The 17,260-nt window shown below is 39.0% G+C and overlaps 1 protein-coding gene across 12 annotated transcripts in view; it reads left to right on the top strand.

Moving 5' to 3' along the window:
• Nucleotides 1-245: 245 nt before the first annotated feature.
• Nucleotides 246-17,260, top strand: part of MAPK10 (mitogen-activated protein kinase 10) — a 260,373-nt gene continuing 243,358 nt past the window's right edge. For 9 of the 12 annotated variants that reach the window (XM_075066125.1, XM_075066124.1, XM_032800213.2 and 6 more), the window contains exons 1-2: nt 352-669; nt 4,796-4,908. The gene's annotated coding sequence lies outside the window, so the exon portion shown is untranslated. The other 3 variants (XM_032800211.2, XM_032800209.2, XM_032800212.2) reach the window with 3 other exon arrangements.

Below are 17,260 nucleotides of genomic sequence, written 5' to 3'. Positions count from 1 at the left end.
CAGTGCAAACAAGAGGTCAGAGCTGCATGAAGTGAATCCTTTCTGTTATTATCTACTCTTTATACAGACTAGCTCCCTGATGTTGCAGATACCAGTGCTGCTTGTGCTGGTAACTGCTACAGAAGGCGATTCAGCTTCCCTTTGCAGTCTGCTCTATCCCCTGATTCACTGGGAGATACAGTAGCTGTAGCAGCAGATTAGACTTTTTTCTCTTCTCTCTTTTCTCTCGCCCCCACCCTTGAGACCTCTGAGCTTTAACGTCACGTGTGCTCCTTTCAGTTGCCATAGCAGCCCCATTCCCCAAGCCCTCTGCCTGTCTCCTCTGGTAGGTTCCACAATGGTACAGCCAGCATCACGCTGCACAATGGTTTCCAGGCAGTGAAAGAGGGTGATTCAGCAAGCCACTCTTTCTTTCCCTTTTATTTCATTATTATCATATGTTTTCCCTCCCTTTCCCCCCTCCTGCTTTATTTTTTTCCCCCAGGGATTTTATTTAGTACACTTTTAAAATTGATTTACCTTGAAGTCACCTGCCCATCATTATAATTATTTTTTTTTAATACTCCATCTCTTCCTCCTCAGTTTGGAATGTGGTTAAAAATACCACCTAAGGTTGCAGTTTGAGGGAAGGGTTGCTGTACCAGGAGCGTAGTTCGCAGGCACGGAATGGTAGGTGGTTGATGCTAATATTCTACGACTAACCTGCCTTTGCAGGGTGGGGTGATGAATATTGATCGTTGATTTAAAAAAAAAAATGAGAGAGAGAACCAGGTTAATGAAGTAAACTGCTAACCAATGCAAGAAGGCAGCAGTGTTAACAGAGTTTGTTGCCGGAGGACCATCATTTTCCTGTATTTAGGTGTGTATGAACATTTCTATTTGGGCTGTTTAGGTGATGGGTGGTTTTAGGAGCAGTGCAGAGGCACAGCATGGATGTGGTGATAGTGATTTAACAGCTGGTGCATGTAAACAGTAGTGCTGTACTCAGCCTCCTTACCTCTGAAACTGCCGGGGCTTTCTTTGGGAAATAACTCTTGGCTTTTAATTCAGCAAAATAAACATTTTGTGTGGGTGTGTATCTGTCTAGAGCTATATAAAATAATAATTATATAGGCATTAAAAAAAGGAATTGCTATTAATAAACACCTTTTGTGATCCAGAAGCTAAAAGGACTGGCCTTTTGCATAGGGGTTAAATGTTTTGTTTTTTTTTTAAAAGAGGGGTAGGGGAGGGGGAGGGGAAGGAGAGTGAGTGTGTCTGAAAACTGGTGTTGGGATGTGTGCGGTAGTTGATAGAAATTATAGGCAGATGGAGGGATGTCTTGAAGGAAGTGGTCTCTTAAGGTAGGCTTCACTCCATTGCATGACTTTCAGATGTAATTAAACAAAAACTGCTGCATTTTATAGACACACCAAAAGCCCTTAGGAAAATGTGCAAAATAATTGCCCAGGAGTATGCTACAGAAGAAAATTCAACAATTTCTTAGACTGCAGTGAAATCAATGTAGCTTTATGGAAAAATCCTCACATAGCTATTGCAACAGAATTAACTATTTTGCTTTTTTTCTTTTGCAAAGGGGGGCTTATTACAAAATAATATGCATTTTCCTTGGAGAGTGAAATGCCACAGCCATGCCTAATAAGCAAACTGTGCCCCTGGAGAATCTGAATGGGCTTGTTCCTTGAGTGATTGTTAGCTTGTTTACATGGGCTCCTTTTTACTGCATAGCCTCTCAATATCCTCAGTGCAGCCTTCCCCTTCTGTGATTTGTTCACTGTGACTTTTGCAAGAGACCTGGTGAAAGATGAACCAAGCCAAAATACAAATACAGATTTTACCAAAGGAAATGAAGAGACAGAGGGAGAGTTTTTATGGGGAAATATTAAATAACATAGTATGCATTGTCATATCAAGGAACCTCTCTGAAATGAGCTGGCTGCTGGACATAGATATTTTGTCATGCATGGCCAATTTATTTTAAAAAGGGGGGGAATGGAGGAGTGAGAGAATGCATGTACAATATACTGGAATTGTTTGTGTTATGTTCCGCCACATGCAAACACATTTGATTCAGATTACTTGGACATAAGGAGATATATAAACACCGTGATCCTCTGACCCTAATTCAAAACATGTCAGTGTCGGTGACTGCATAGTATATGCTGGAGTAAAGTGCCCTCCTTTCCCTGGTTTTCCTTCTGCCTGCTGAATACTCTTTCTAGACCCCAAAGTGGCATAAAAATACCTGTTTTTGTTGGATGGAGCAATTGATTTTTCTCCATTGGGAACACAAATGTGAATCACAGACGTGGTTGGACCTCAGAAAGCCATGAAACTATATTTTTCTCTCCCTCTGTCTCATATTCACACACATGCACCGTTATACACATGCTTTGAAACAGCAGCAGGATAATTTGTTAGGGTCCTGTTGTTTTAGTATGGTGTTATTGAGGAGCTTTATGATTCCAGAAACATTTCTGAAGGGGATAAGGGTAAAAAGTACTTAACATGAAATATTAGCTGCCTTCAGCTGACTCTGCTTGCATTGCTTGATATTAGAGAACATTTCTCTTGTTGTTGAGAGAAGTGTGTATGTGCTGGATGGGTTGGTTTATGAGCAGATCCCAGCAGGGACGAATGTGTTGTTTGCTGTCAGTGTCTGGCATGTCTGCAGCCATTACTTAATGATTTCATAGTCCTGGTCAATAATTGCAAGGCACGATATTGTTCAAGTGTTGATTTTTGAAAGACAGATTTTATATTACAATGGGAGATCTACCAAATTTCCTTTTGTGTTATCCTTTTGGAATATTATAGGGCCCAGTCCTGCTTTGCATTGTGTTGCAAACTCTCCTTAACCTCAGTGGGAGCAAAAGCAGGCCTCAAAAGAATCAGTGGGAGCAGAAGCAGGCCTCAAAAGAATACGCATACGCTATTTAAAAAAAAAATCCAATTATTTTAAAATACAGAATTAAGAGAAAAGTCCTAGCTTTAAAACGTACATGTAAACTACAATACAGTGCAAATGAACACCATTCTTTTAGGTGGTTCCTGAATAGCAAAAACTATAAACATTCTGGTGAGCACTCCAAACCACTTAAACCTCCCATTATGCAGGTCACGTTTTTAGTTCATAGTAGCCCTAGTAGAAATGATGACTTTAGAAAAATTTAATCATGGCTTTGCTATTGTTCATGCTGCTTTATTTCTTCATTGAGCTAACAAACAGGAAGGGAAAAAATTTCACTGAACTAAAGTAACAAACAGATATAAATTGGTTTCCTGCTTCTATCCATTCTCTGCTTCCCTTGCTACAGGTTTTCTGAAGCTCAGTGCTACCCTCCAAGAAAAATACCTCCTCCCCCATATGGTGGGTAGATTTGGCACTAATCCAAAACTATGCTGTAACTGCCACAAGCTGCTCCCCCCTTCCCCTTACTATAGTACCCACACCTTGGGGACAGAGACTTAGGGGGGAAACGAATCTTTTAGAGTTAACATAGTCAACTGTAATGTAGAAACCTTATTTATTAGTAACTAAAAGCAAAATACAACTTCACCTTCATCCCTGTGGAATATTAGATGTTAGGGTCATATTCCTGTGCTCTGCACTGAGACACTGATTATTGAAGTACAAATGAAAGGCGATATTGTGAAGGGGAGGGTAAATATGTAATTTTAATGGTACTGAATCTTCTAGTTTCAGAAGTTTATCGGATGGCAATACAATTTTACTTGGGTTGGTTACTTAATACACAAAAGTCCTAGCTCAAGAGCATCACCGTTATTATTGTTAGCAAGCTTTAAGAACAATCTTTTTGGTATTTTTTAAAGTAATGGGAGCAGAAAAAAGAAATCAGACACGTTCAGTAGGTTCTGATGCTTTTCTCTTTCTTTTGGCCAATGGGGATGGGGGCTGGTCAGCTTCTCAGCTCTTACAATGGAGTGCCCAGCACAGATCCTGCAAAAGCCATTGGCTTCTGAGTGCCCTGACAATCCTGCTGACCATGCCAGGAGGTGGGATAGGTTAGGAATGGCTCTGCTGGCTCTGCACTGGCATGATTCTGCCAGGGCAAGACATGTTGTCTTTGGGGCTGCTTTGCACCACTTTCAGAGTGCAAAATGGATACACTAGAGCACAGACTGTGGCCTTTGGCATATAGCCAAATAGTAAAAACAAAAAAACCCCAAGAGTGAAATCCTGGCCCCCTTGAAATCAATGGAAAATGCGCCACTGGTTTCAGAAGAGGCCAGGATCTCACTGTAAGGAGCCAAATACTGAATTAAACATTGACTACAGTAGGATTGCATAGGATGTGAGTCAGTATAAAGTTTGGCCCAATACCTTAAGATGGTTTAAAAAGCTTGCCCCCTGTGATTAAGAAGTAACCTCCTCTTATAAGGATTCTTAATGTGCTATTCTTATTATGCAGTCTCAGTACAATCTTCTTTTGAGCTGCTTGCAGTTTGTGTTTTGAATGAATGGTAAGAAAACTTTGCCTAAGCCCTAATGGGTTCATTGATATTGGACTGGAGCAGCCTTCCATATCATGTGACAAATGCATGAGCAACCTATTTTGTTTGCTTAGAAATCCCCTCAGTGTGGTGATTATATTACAAAAGAATCTTAAATCATACACACAAAATAGTGGGTTAATGTTGGAATTTTAATTCAGTGAGGATTTTCCTTCCTTTTATATTTTAGTCTTCATTTCTTGTGTATGTGGGTTGATTAAAAATTCAGTTTAAAAGGTAAAATACAATGTTTCTTGCTCTTTGGTTTTTCTGTGTTTAGGGCTAGCATTAGAAATTGGTACCAGCAGCAGGCCAGATTCAGCTATGGGAATTCAGGCATGAAGTTGACCCCTCTCAATCATTTCCTATAGATGAGACATAGCACAAGTTGTGGTAAGTTTCAATGGATTCTTTAAAAAAATTCTTTGAAAATGACTTAATGCCAACTTGTATGCTGTTAAAGCTGTCATTTCAAATGCTGTATTTTTTTGTTATTTTTAGTCAATATGAGTACAGAGCTGCCTTATAAGTCTGTCTTTTAAAATCTTTATTATGCCACACTGGAATGTAATGGAATTATAGTTTTGGAGGCAGTGTGAAGGCAGTACAGTAGTAACATAAAAACCATGCAGTGTTATGGACTTGATATAACTATAGGCATATGCCATTGTTTATCATTTTTACATTATGTATCTTTTTTTACTCTGAGGTGACTAAATACACCTCAGTATGAGGAGTGCTTAGTGGGATTTTTTGGACATAAATCCTATTTTTCTTGGTTTGCTGCAGCAGGATTTAGATATTTTTGTCTGATACCACTAGGAAGAGAAAGTGAAATTGACAGTAAACCTGACCATCTGAGCCAAGTGAAGTGCAGAAAGTAAATAAGCAGCATGAATGGTGAAAGACAAATAAGATTTTAAAAGTTTTTGTGTAGTTTTACTAATCGTTCTGGGTGTCATTAGTAATGCAGGAAAGGAAGGTTTCTGAATATATCATTTTGATCTTGATTGTGTCTCTTTTGAAATTGATCCATTGGGCTTTATTTTAATTATATGGTGGTAGGGAGAAAACCTACTGGTACTTAATTTTGAGATGTCCAAAATTATCACAAACCAGATTTTTATGTGCTATGAATGTTTTAATTTTATAAGTAACCACATTTCTTTCGAAAATGAACCAGTGTTTATAAAAACACGAGAACTATTTTTTATTTTTTACTACAAATATGTTTGCTACTTGGCAAAGCTCACCCCCAGCTGACCATACCAGAAAGATTTGCAAACTGCATCCTAGCAGCTTTGACAACAGCTACAAGTACAGCCTGCAATGTCTCCAAGATGAGTTTTCTGATGTGTGTGTCATTACATCTCCTGTGGTTTTCCTTGAGGACCATCCCAGCTCTTCAGGATGTGAAACCTTCACATCCTCTGTAATTTGGTGTAAGCTAATGATCTCCGTGTGTGTTCCATGTCCTGGGGAATCACATAAGCTCCACTCAAGAAGAGAGGACCTGAGTATTCTCAGCTTGAGCTAAAAAGCCAGATTCTGTAGCTAGGAGCTGTAACAGACTCTTCTCTTCTATAGATGAAGCATAAAGGGGTACACAAACATATGCCAGCCAGTGTGTTATGCTAATGTGTTTAATATAGCAATAATAAAATTAGCAATGTGTTAGGATGGCCTCGGTATTGTTGGTGAGAGCTGCTGCAAAGGAATATGGGCTGGGCTTGAAATAGCAAGCAGTTGAGGCAATTTGTTTCTGTTTGAGGGCGGGCGGGGGTGAGAGGAAAAACAGTGCCCAGTGGTCTTAGCATAGCATCGTAATCTGTTTACCCAAAGGGGTTTTTCAAATAGGGAAACGGTATGCTGGGTGGGTACTACAATTCAGGTCAGAAGTGGGGCAACTTGGATACTGATGTTGCCGATGCATGGATATTTAATGAGCGTAAGGTTCTTGAATGAATCTGGGGCGGTACTTCTGGTCAGGAAGGGTGGGGACAGGGGAAGAATGAGTGGTGTTGGTTTCCAAGTTTGTGGGTTACAAGCAAGGTTTGTGGTGATCATCATGAGCAGGCCATTCTGTGTCCATGTTAATAAGCACACCAGTCTTCATCTTCATTTAGCAGGGAGCCAGTTTACATTGTAACACCTCTTACATACTAGTCTGAATTCTTCCAATCCAAAAAAGAGCTCCTAAACTATGCACAGACAGTTAGAACTATGCAAAGTTCAGCTGGTTAAGTTTGTAGGCTTTCTCCTGGACTAAACTTTCTTTGGTTTATATCCATATGGGTCACAAACTATGGGTTTTGCTTTCAGCTTCAAATAAACACACACAAATAAAGGAGAAATTCAGATGAAGCTGCTGTTTAGGTTGAAACCACAGAGTTCTGTGGTTTTCATCCAAGTTTGCTAAGAAAAAAGCCCAAATTCATTCAGAAGATGTGTGAATCTTACCCCACTCTTGATGGATCTGGCTGAGCATCAAGTTTGTATTGAAAACCAGAAAAAGTCTGCATGTTTTGGATTTTGTGATGAAGGCGTGTCACATCTCTAGGGATTGTAGCATCCAGATAAGATACTGTTTGCAACAAATTAGTGCATGCACACTCTAATCGGAAGAAATTTTTTATTGGCTTGTTCATGGAGAATTGCAAAAAACTCTTATCAGAAGTTTGGGAGTTTTCTTATTGTATTTTGAGATGGAGCAGTGATGTGTTTAAATTAGGGCTGTGAAGTGATTAAAAAATTAATCAAGATTAATTGCACAATTAAAAAATAATCGTGATTAATCTGTGCTGTTAATAATAAAATACATTTATTTAAATATTTTTGGATGTTTTCTACATTTTCAAATATATTGATTTCAGTTACAACACAGAATATGAAGTGTACACTGCTCACTTTATATTTATTTTTTATTTAAAATATTTGCACTGTGAAAAACAAAAGAAATAGTATTTTTCAATTCACCTAATACAAGTACAGTAGTGCAATCTCTTTATCATGAAAGTTGAACTTACAAATGTAGAATTATTTACAAAAAATAACTACATTCAAAAATAAAACAATGTAAAACTTTGGAGAATACAAGTCCATTCAGTCCTACTTCTTGTTCAGCCAATCGCTCGGACAAACAAGTATGGTTACAATTTGCAGGAGATAATGCTGCCTGCTTCTTGTTTACAATGTCACCTGAAAGTAAGAACAGGTGTTCGCATAACATATTTGTAGCTGGCATTGCAAGGTATTGGCATGCTTGATATACTAAACATTTCTATGCCCCTTCGTGCTTCATTCCAGAGGACATGCTTCCATGTTGATGATGCTCATTTAAAAAAATAATGCGTTAATTAAATTTGTGATTGAGCTCCTTAGGGGAGAATTGTATGTCTCCTGTTCTGTTTTACCTGCATTCTGCCATATATTTCATGTAATAGTAGCCTTGAACGATGACCCAGCAAATTCTTTTTAAGAACACTTTCACAGCAGATTTTACAAAACGCAAAGAAGGTACAAGTGTGAGATTTCTAAAAATAGCTACAGCACTCGACGCAAAGTTTAACAATATTAAGTTGCATACAAAATCTGAGAGGGACGAGGTGTGGAGCATGCTTTCAGAAGTCTTAAAAGAGCAACACTCCAATACAGAAACTACAGAACCTGAACCATCAAAAAAGAAAATCAGCCTTTTGCTGGTGGCATCTGACTCAGATAACGAAAATGAACATGTCAGTCCGCACTACTTTGGATCATTATCGAGCAGAGCCTGTCGTCAGCATGGGCGCATGTCCTCTGGAATTGTTTTGTTTTTGAGTACAGTCATGTAACAAAAAAAATCTACATTTGTAAGTTAGACTTTCACGGTAAAGAGATTGCACTACAGTACTTGTATGGGGTGAATTGAAAAATACTATTTCTTTTATCACTTATACAGTGCAAATATTTGTAATATAAAATGAGATTGTACACTTTGCATTCTGTGTTGTAATAGAAATCAATATGTTTGAACACGTAGAAAAACATCTAAAAATATTTAATGAATTTAAATTGGTATTCTATTGTTTAACAGTGTGATTAATCACGATTCATTTTTTTGTGATTAATTTTTTTGAGTTAATTTTGTGAGTTAACTGATTAATCAACAGCCCTAGTTTAAATCATATTTACATGGAATCCTTAGTGTATTTTAAGAACTTTAATACGGAAACGTTGCCAATGCAGGTGAAGCTTTAGGTCAATCAGCCTTTAGCAGTGTTGCTTTTAGAATCTAGTTGTTTAACTAACTCAATTTTTGGAGTGGGGGTGATGATATCTCTACCTTCCACCCATTATATATGTAATAGTACACATAATGCTAATGCTAGTACACATAATTTTTGGTTATTCTGAAGTACAATTATTCCTCTGTCCCATTGTGATGCAACTTGAATCATTCATGCTTCAGGTCACCAAGATGTCTTGGCAAAGACTGAAACTGTTTCAGAATATCCAAAGTATCGACCTACACTTCTATCGGTGCTTTTTTTGCATCCAGGCCAGAGAAGAAAAAACTCATTTGAACATTAATCTTTTGTTCCCTGTATCTCAGTTATAGGTGGTAATACACAGTATGTGCTCTCAACACAATCCAGCAAGAGGCGTTGTGGGTTGCAAGTCCCTCCTCGGATCAGAAATACATAGCACCAACCAAAAGAGCTCACACGCTTTGCTAAGTGGATAGTGTAGAGTTCCTACTCTGGAGAGCTGATAGTTTAAATACTTTGAAAGAAGTCTATATGCCTTCAGATATTTAATACAATAGTTAAAAGTATTGTGGATATGCACAATAGGGCCCCAGTCCTATAAACATGGATGTGCTTGACTTATGTGAGTAGAAGCTCTGAATTCAGGAGCTTGATGTACAAGTCACCCATTTGCACAATACTTCGGACTGCAGTTTGGCACTTACATGTGTAGATCATTGACTCGGTATGGACAAATATCCATTTGCACATGAAAATCCAGGCTTTATGCATTTAGAATTTGTATGTTTGTGAAATCAGATGTCACTTCTGAAAACTGGAATTTAATAATCAAGTGGAAAAGTTACAGTATTATTCTAGTTAATAGAATAAACTGGCCATGTAATAGGATGGAACAAACTTTCAAAATCGTAAATATGTATCAGTTGAGGCACAAAATCTGCCTGCCACCAATCATCCAGTAAAAGGCAGGTAATATAATAACTGACAATATTTTATTCAGCCATAAAAATAAATTGCATGCCCGCAGTGTGTAGAATTTTGCAAGGCTGTTAGTCTCTGATAGAAATTAAGTGAAAGTAGTGAGAGATGGAGTAGGTTTGGAATATCAACTTACGTAAACTAACTAGGGCTTTCATATTACCTTGGGTACAGTAATTTTAAATATGTAAACACGTAAAGATCCTCAAAGGATTTCTTATCCTTCACGAATCTTAAGCTCAATATATTACAATATTTCATAACTATATAAAACTCTAATTCTATCAATGGCTCTTTCTTTTCATTGGTATCCTTATAAACGTTGAACACAGTAAGCCATATTCTGATCTTGGTGTCTCTGAATATATGTACACTGCAAAAAAAAAGACCTGCAGCAGCGAATCTCAGAACCCAGGTCAAATGACTCAGATGCACAAGCCTCTTGAGCGTATGGGACTAAAAATAGTCGTGTTGACGCTGGGGCTCAGACTGAAGCCCAGGGTCTGAAATTTGGCAAAGGGGGGTGAGTTTCAGAACCCGGGCTCCAGCCAGTCTGAATGTCTATGTTGCCTTTTTTAAGCTGTGTAGTGTGAGCTGCCAAATTAGTTGACCTGGGCATTGAGAATTGTTGCCATGGGTTGGTCTTACAGTGTAGATGTAACCACCAATATAAATATGTAGCTCAAAACTTTGTGTGTGTTACCAGAGCTCGGAAATCAGCATTCGGGAGTCATAGCTGAGAGCTGCAAAAATATTCTGGGTACTTACATGTAAAAGAGCGTGATTTTAAAGTTTAGGCCCTGATTGTGCAACTTCTACCCACATTAATACCTACTAATGTGCGTCGTCACATTGAGTTTATGCAAGTTTCATGTAATCACACTCAAGAGTACTACTCTAAGGTGAGCAAAGATTGCGGAATTGAGGTGTAGTGAGTTGCCCTAGTGGCGGCAAAGAAGAAAACTCAAAATCTGTCTGGATTTGCTTGATCTTTTTCAATGGCGGCAGAAAGCTGGCATACAATATGAAGTCATAATAGGTTTCTCAGCTTGAGAAGAAAGATCTGTCATTTTCAGATGACATTTCCCTGCTTACTTAGTGGCATTGAGTCACTATATTGTAAATACTACCAATAATTTTCTTTTAACATGAATGATAATGTATAGCATTCCACAGAGAAAAGCATGTTCCGTTTACAGGGATACAATCAACTCCGTGCAAAGCTGCCTAGAATACAGACTCCATTTGTATGTGTAAAGGTGTGGCAGCAGCCCCCAGCTCAAATGGGGAACCACTGGTCTTCTGCCCGCCAGAAAAGGATGCGTGTCATTTTTTCCACACTTTTGATGACATAACTCCCAAAAGCAGCATAGATAGATCAAAAGTTGGTAGAATTATCACAAACCACTAGGACATATTGTATTGCCTGCTCCAGAGGGGAAATCAGGAGCAGAAGATAAATGTATAGTTAATTTAGATAACTTGAATTTTCAGTGCTGCATGTGAATAATATGTGTAAATAAATACATACACAATGTATAACGTATAATCTCAACATCAGCTGTGTAGTTTGGCTCTATGTGATTTTTACACATATGTTGTCCAACTGAAAAATGCAGCACTTGAAAATATTAGGTGGATTTTAAATATTTCCAGGAGGATGTGGGGACCATAAAATGATGGCTGGATTAGAGTCCAATGTAGTGTCCTCATTTGTGATAAATACGATCTTACCCTAATATTGCTACCATTATTAGAGAAGTTTAGTCTAGTTGTTTGAGCTTAGAAGTGTTGGTTGTTACAGGCTTTGTCTCAGCTTTACCATTTTTAAACTGAGGTGGGAGATAACATTTCCAAAAAGTCCAAGATTTCCAAAAGTGTGTAGTGATTTATGGTTGCCAATTTGAGGCAGGCTAAAAAGGACCTAATATTCAGAAGGTGAGTGCTCCGCTGTTTCTGAAAGTCAGACCCCTTTAAAGTACCTCAAGTTGGCTCTGCGATTTTTATTTCCTTTGTCTCAATCAGAACTTTGGCCTTTGTCCTTATGAGTTAAATGGCAATGTTTGCTAGACAGTGATCAAATTATTCTATTATTCCTGCTTAATCTGACCAAATTAAATCAAAAGGGTAGTGACAGAACGAGAGAGAGAGCGGGAGGATGGTGTGCATGGTTTGTACAAATGATTTGGCTCCTAAGATTATAATCCAAATAAATGTTGTATCTGAACGCTTTGATACAAGTAAGTAGTGACTTAGGTTGCATATATAAATATTGTTTAGTGTTTCTAAAGGGCTATAGGAAAGATTATGATTATACTGGTGGTGATTGTCTATTGACATTTAAAATGTAAATTTTTTTAGAAAAAATTGAGTGCCAAGTAAAATCATTGTCCAGTCTTTTTTTCTGAACAGGATTTGGATATATTTATGTTTACCTCACTACTTGTTATGTTGCAATTATCTGTATATAAGCAAGCAATGCAACATGTTCCATTAAATGAACTTTCAGGATGGATTTATTGCCCAGGCGGAAAATGTCTACATTTTCCCATATCAAAAGCAGAAAAAATGGTAAACATGCCCTTTCAGAAATCCACAACAGACTGAAAAATAGTAACTAGGTGTCAGACCATGACATTTTTTCTTACCATTTGCTCGTCAAACATGAATGCATAGAGCTTCACACACATGTAATTGCAGAGTGTGCTGTTACAACAGGAGAGCAAAGTGATGAGAGCAAAGGGAAATAAAATTCATAAAAGCAAAGTTTTATTTTTTGAAGTTCAGTTTTTGCCCTTATTTTAATAATCAGTCTCTTACAAGTGCTAGTTGTAAAGACCACGTGGAAGCTGTGGTCTAGTAGGAAATGTAGGTATTTGGCCATATCCTATGCTCATTTTTCATGTGGAACAAATGTAAAATATACCCCAAAAGGTGTAAACGACAAAGAAGGGATATGCTTTCTAGTGAGCTAACTTGTGGCAGTTTTGGGGGATATGGGTGAAATTCCAGGGCCACATGACACCTATTATAGTCAGTCAAAGCTATATAAAGCATGTACAGTACACAATGGTAGAATTTCTCCCAATTTTAAGGTCCAAAAAGGACTCAAAAATAGGTAGATAAAACCAGTTACCGGCTTGCTCTCAAAATCAAATGTGCAAGTGAGTCATTTGAAGTCAGCTGATGGACAGTAAAGTGAGTCAAGTTTCCATTTGTTTCTGAAGATGGCAATACTACTTAAATTCCCCATATGCCCATAGTAATTTCATCTGATCTGAAATTTCTGCAGGTCACAACTGGCAGATGTTTGTTTCCTCTTATTCTGTTTTTGCAATTGAGGATTAAAAACAGCATACAATGACGGTGAAGTTACATTGGGTTGTGTGCTGGTATTGCGTACTGTACACTGGTTTGTTTGGTGTCTGACAGTTCGTAGGTTACGTCAAATTGTATGGCAGTGGTGGACTCCAAGGTATGATGTGCCCTGTTGTCAGTAGTTGAGGATGCTCAGGCCTCCCATTGAAATCAATGAGCTCAATGTGATTGACTGCTATTTCCCTTCCCCACACCCTCCAATCTCGCAGCTGCTCTTTAAAGACCTGAGCCTACAAGGTGCTAAGCATCCATATTTCCATCTGGCAGGAGTGTTCAGCATCTCCCAGGATCATGTCCCAAATATAGGGAACAAGTGTTTAGTATTTATGCAGTTTAACAAGAGCACTGGTGTAACATTACCTGGGGGCTGGGTTTCAGATCACTGACCACTAAACTTCTGAACCATTCAGCCTCTCCGTATAACCCACCAAAATTCCATTTAAATAATATGAGGAGTCTGCCCTGAACTCTCAACAGCGAATACATTTTGATTTGAGGATGTACTGCAGAGCCTAAAGAATAGATAAACCACTTAAGAAGATTCCTGATCAATAACAGATCCTATATAATACCAGGTAAGGCATGGAAAGATGACACAATGGTGGGTTGTGGTTTTCTGATGCTACAGTTATGGACATGGTATAAGAACCTAGTTACCAGATAGTGGTGGAGAAGGGAAAAGTGTGTCAGCAGAGGGGGCTGGAGAGCTTGGAGCAAACAGCCAATCAGCACAGCGAATGTCCTGTCAAAACTGTAGAAAATACTCTGACGACATCAGTCTGTCAGTCCCACTTAGGCTGATTGTGCAGCTGCTCTGCAAATTGTGTCTGGCTGGATCCTCCCTGCATTTTCTGTCCCTAAGCCCACATGGCAGGGAAAGCATCCGAGTGTCCCGAGTGGCTGTTACCCCTGAATAGTTCTAGGTTTGTGGGGAGCTGGGGAGGAGAGGTGGCCCTGGCTGGGCCTCATTTTATCCCCTTCTTCCCAGGGCAGCAGTACCTGCTTAGACTCAGATGCAATTAAATGACCTGAGCAGTATTCAAAGAGAGAAGCAAAACCCAAATCTCTCTCCATTCCCGTACAACCTTTCTCCTACTTATGGGCATTGCAGAGCCGGCAGTCAAACAGGTAATTACTGAGGCCATGTTGATTATTACACTGGAAAGCATCAAACCAGCCATTTCTGTGAGCTTTTTCTTTGGAAATCTGGGTTAAGAAAGTTACCCCTAAAAAAGGAGGAGTATATATGTCTCTCAGCATCTCTCTGGAATTCCATGTTGGCTTGTTTGTAATTTCAGCTGGTACATTGAGGGCCAGACTTTGCCTGGTCCCTTCATGAGGGTGTCAGGGAGGGAAGGAGGTATGTGCAAGAATGTCTTACTGCAGGAGCAGCAGCCTAACTGAGAGGGAATACTTTGACTCCTCCACAGGGCTAGTGCTCCTGTCAGCAATAAGCTCTGAAAAGGAGTAGAAGGGGTCAGGGAGGTCTTTGAGCCATTACCCTTCTGAGGCATTATGTGGCTTCAGGCACAAAGCCTTCCTGAGCTCCTGTTGAGATGGTGTTCCTCTACTGTATCCCAAAGACAGGGTAATACCTGTAGGCCCTAGTAGAATGCCACCTGTGTTGCTGTCAAGTCCCAGGGCTTTGCGTTGTTGTTTGTACCAAGCAAACATGTAAATAGTTTCATGTTGACTGTCATTCCGTCCAAAACATCCCTATCTATTATAGGGGATCTTTACTACTGCACTTGGGCATCACACTGAAGTGGTTGGCTGGACTTCATCTTATTTAGCCAGTACAGATGGACAAGAGAAGCAGTGAATATTAATAGTTAATGGCGCAATCATGCATCCTTAGGCTACCCAATGCTCCTGTTGAAATTAATAGATTAGTCTCAGCTGTGTTAATTAATGGGAGACCTTTGTTTGAGGAGGAATACTTATATTAATTCTAGAGCTAGCAAAATTTGAATAGCTGCAGCTTTGCTTTCTGAGACACTGTTGTTGAGATTTTGGTTTTTATTATGGTGACGGTTTTCCAAACTTCCATATTCTCTTTCAGTAACTATATTGCAGCCTTTCACACTGGCTTGGAATTGAAGGGACAGATTCTACTTCATTCATGTGCAAAATTCTCATTTATCACAATGTCAAGATCAAGGGTAGCCTATGATCTGAACTCTGCCATTAGTCCTGCAATCAGATTCCACCTGCATGGATTAGGTTGCAAGATTGTAGCCTGCATGAAAATTTAATGGAAGCTAGTGGCATCCTGATAGGCAGTGCATTGCGTCAACAGTAGAACTCGAACCAGATTGTGACACTGAGAATCGCGACCTGGTTCCCCCTTGCTCTGGGTGGAATGTAATCAGTGCAAGCCCTACACCTGTCACAGCTACTCCCATTGATGTGGTGTCTGGAACAAGGTGGGGCATGTGTGTGGAACCACTCTCCCTTCCCACACCCAACCCACTTTAATTGGGATATGAGGGGAAGTAAAGTCCTCATGGGCATTGATTTTTTCTCTATGTTGCTACTCACAATATGAGTAGCCCTTGCAAGGGAGTAAGAGTGTGTAAGGCACCTTCTTACTCCCTTGACCAAGCACGAAAGATGACCCATCAAAACCAGTTGACACAATAATCCATAATCCTGTATTTCTGAATTTCCGTATCCCTGTATGCTCAAGTTGCACTGAAGTTGATTTACTAGCCATAACTATCTCCGTTCCTTGAGATAAATAAAAATGCAAATAGGTTCCTGAAAATGTAATTGAATAGGTAAGAGTCTCTGAAAAGAAACAGTCATTGGTGGGAGAATTTTACCCTTCAAGTTCATTTACTGTCCTAAGCAAAATGTTCTAATGTAGGTTAAATAGAACACTTTTACTGACTCATGACTTTATTTTCAATCCCTTCCCCAATAGTCTACATACGACTTACTTCAGAGAAGAGTTAACATCCACTGGTTGGCTTTGTATTTTGGGATAATCTAAATATACTTACTCTCTAAATGTAGAAAGCTCAAGCAACAAAAAAGAAAAATTACACACACATTTAATTCTACTGTTGTTGAAACTGGAAAACTAATTCCTCTCTGAGCTTTTCCTGAAATAGAGCTCCACAGTTTAATTGCAAATTATAATATCTGCATTAATTTCAAGTTAGATTTTAGTCATCAGTTCAGGGATAGATATTTTTATGGCATTATGAATCACAATAAAATCACAATAAAAGTTGAGTAACATTGAGTAAGCTCTTCAGGCATACCCTACAGGAATATTCACACGTTCCTGATCAAACGCCACAATTGTTTCCCAGTCTGACCTGGGAAATGTTCTCTGTGGCAGTTTCTGTTTTCTGGCTTTTCCAAAGTCCTGGCCTGGACCCCGTGTCATTGGTGTGAATGCTCTCAAAGTTAAGGAAACTTTAGAAAAGTTCTAATCAAACTGCAAAGATGGAATAATAACCTCCAAATGGGCACTTGTCCATGATATTTTGAGATATGTTGTGTACTAAAAAGAACTTGCTGATGTTATTGAAAGTCTTTGTGCTCAGTTCTATGGTTCACATGCTGCCAAGCCCTTCATGTGCCACTTTCTCTCTCTCTCAAAGGAAAGAACACTTAATAAATAACCTGAAGATACTCAGATGACTGACAATTTGACTGCTGCCAGAAACATAGTAGTGCTTCCTCTGTTACTTTGAAAGCTGCTAGGATACTGCTACCCTCTCTTTATTTTGTAATTTCCTCCTGCTCCTCTTGCCCCACCCCCTCCTCCCCCAAAAAAAGAAAAAGAAAAGGAAAAGCTTTTGTGGGCTTGCTGACTTTTTATTTTCCCTCTCAAATATCTTTTGGAAGGGAGAAGTCTGTCTCCTGATTGTGTTCTTGCTATGTACTGTACATGCCAATGACATTTTCACTGTGGCTGTTTTCACACCTCATCTTAAGGGCCTCATCATGCTGTTACTGAGATCTGTGGGAAAACAGCATTGAGCCCTTAATCTGCTGCTCCCAGCCTTCAGTACCTAAGGGAAAATAGTAAAATCAGGAATAAGAGAATAGCTTTTTTGGTCTCAGTCATTGCACAAGTTAGCAACTGAGTCAGTCTCTCAGATTCTAGAATTCGTTATGTATCA

This window comes from Chelonoidis abingdonii, chromosome 5, assembly GCF_003597395.2.
Source record: "Chelonoidis abingdonii isolate Lonesome George chromosome 5, CheloAbing_2.0, whole genome shotgun sequence".
NCBI classification, from domain to species: Eukaryota; Metazoa; Chordata; order Testudines; family Testudinidae; genus Chelonoidis; species Chelonoidis abingdonii.
Note: the sequence above shows the minus strand (reverse complement) of the source record. Positions and strands in the feature narration are given on the sequence as shown.